General features: G+C 50.5%; 1 pseudogene; it reads right to left on the reverse strand.

Moving 5' to 3' along the window:
- LOC143305069 (large subunit ribosomal RNA) overlaps positions 1 to 2,500 on the reverse strand; it is an 8,474-nt pseudogene that overhangs the window by 3,255 nt on the left and 2,719 nt on the right.

Below are 2,500 nucleotides of genomic sequence, written 5' to 3' on the forward strand. Positions count from 1 at the left end.
ACAACCGCTTTCAGCGGTGAATCCTTTCTGCCTTGGATTCAACACAATGCCCCTCCTTATCCTCCCGTCAATTATGGAGGAGAAAATACGGCCGAGAATGGGGCCTATAGTTATAGGCCTCCAATTCTCGACCAGGCTGCTCGACTTATTTGGTTTTGGTATTAATGTTGTTCTATTTTCCTTCCATATAGGAGGAAAATAGGAGCAATAAAGTAAGATATTGTACAATATAGTTAAAATGGTGGGCAGGCCAGGGATCAGAAGGTGTTCCTTCTGGAAGCCATCCGGTCCTGCTGCAGCCTTCATTCTTATTCTGCTCAATTTCTCCGCCACATCCTCAACAGCAATTGGCGGGAAGACCTCGCATAAGGAAAGCTCAGAGGCTCTACTTCCTGGGACGGGGGCTTCAACAGGTCCTGTCTGGCCCCATAAATCCTCATAAAGCCTCCTCACTTCCTCGGCATCAGGCAGATCCCTAGCCGGTTGGAGGAAGGCCCGATCATCATTTATTACGGCATCGGCCAACCTCCTTGGATTTTCTGTAAACAACTCCTGGCAACGAGCGTATGAGTATCTTTTTCTAGCATTTCTATTACCTTTTTTCTTTCCTTGGTGACCAATCCTCTTGTTCTTAACTGAACTTGCCCTCTTTTTACTATTAATTTCTTTTATGGCTCCATAGAGCGTGAATTCTAAAAATTCATTTATAGCACTCTCAAGGGCTTCCCTATTTCCCTTGAGAGAGACCCAGATTGTCATCAGTCGAGTGTGGACCCACCTTAAAACAGGTGGCACCTCGACTTGTGTCATTATTGCGGACTCTAGCTGGAGTCTCCACTGTTCATATTCTAGACCGCTGACTCCAGGTTCTTCGAAACACGCATTGCCTGGATCAACGGGATCGCACCCTCCCTCTGTCACCTGAGTGGGCTCTTGGGAACTTGTTTCCTCACCAATCAGCCTCAGCTTTTTACGCTGGTATCTGATTTGTTCGATCGTCTTGCTGGTGAGGATCTCACTGATCATTTTGTTGGGGAATTTGTGGTCTTTATATATCTCCCAAAGTTCCCTCAACTGAGCCAACTCCTCCGCCGTCCATTTTTTCTCAGGGGGGTCCGTTCCCCTCCTTTTGACATTTCTTACGGCAGGGTGCGCATGCCGCTCGTGGGTAGATAGCCCTCTAAGCGTCCCAAAGCTCATGGGGCAGGTTTCGCATCTATACGAACCACTGGGTCCTTGACTTGTTCCTCTACAATGAGGCAGGTGGCATCTGGCCCCATGAAGCTTCGGAAAGCCTTTCCCACAGTCTTTGCATCTCCATTGGATGCGGGCTGTCACATGATGTTGCTCCAGGTGCCGCCCTAAGTCTGACAATGACAAAAAGAAAAGGTCGATTTCCCTTTTCTGGCAGACAGGGCAGGCAACCTGGTCACCCACGATCGGTACCATGATGTCAATCGTGTCCGGGGATGAAGCCAAATCGTCAACAGAGGTCCCCTCCAGAGCGGAAGAATCCGCCGCGACGTCTCCGGGACCGAGAGATGCCGCGTCCGAGGCGCTTTCTATGTCTTTATTTACCATGATATTTATTCTATTATTTTCCTCAAACATGCCCAATCGTTAACCTTATTACTGCCAAGTCGTGCCATAGCTAATCAAGGAACGAGTTCCTTTCAGGGAGATAATTCCATACTTCACGATGAAATTCATCGTTAGATCGGCAAGCCGATTTTTTGGTTTCGTCTCTCGCTCCTTCATCGCCGCACTCCATTTGGCCATACTCGGTGTCCGGGGGGATGCGCCCCGCGCTGACACAAATGAGTATGTTACCGGCGGTACCACGAGGAGGTAGGAGTGCGACTTGAGCAAACGGGGCCGAAGCCCCGCCTGCCCCCAAGCAACTATGACTCTTCCATCGTTGGAGACAAGCCGTTTTCCAACGTCCCGCCACCCAACGAGCAAGATCGCTTCGCTCAACCAGCAACCCTCGCGCGGCTCTTCCAGCACACACGTAGGCAAGCCATGCCACCTTCCAGCTCATCCGCCTAAGTCCCAGCGGCGTATCGTTTTTGGGCGAACGCGGCTAAGGGCCAGCGGCATATTACTTTCTGGCGCGCACAGCCAAGTCCCAGCGGAGTATTGCTTTTCGAGCACGCGCGGCAAAGTGCCAGCGGCGTATTGCTTTCTTTTATAACGTCACTAGTCAGATGACGAGGCTGCTGTTCACCTTTTCCGTTTCGTGTAGCACGAATTCGGCTTTAAAAAAAAAATATGGCGATGCGCCGCCAAGACCGGCCGCACCTCGCTATATAGCAAGCGCGACCAAGTCCAAGCGACACACCGCCCTTGTAACGTCACTAATCTAATGACGAGGCCTGTGGAAACCTTAAGAGAGTCATAGTTACTCCCGCCGTTTACCCGCGCTTTTTTGAATTTCTTCACGTTGACATTCAGAGCACTGGGCAGAAATCACATTGCGTCAACACCCTTGGGGGCCATC

This window comes from Bombus vancouverensis, unplaced genomic scaffold (genome assembly GCF_051014615.1).
Source record: "Bombus vancouverensis nearcticus unplaced genomic scaffold, iyBomVanc1_principal scaffold0078, whole genome shotgun sequence".
NCBI lineage: Eukaryota > Metazoa > Arthropoda > Insecta > Hymenoptera > Apidae > Bombus > Bombus vancouverensis.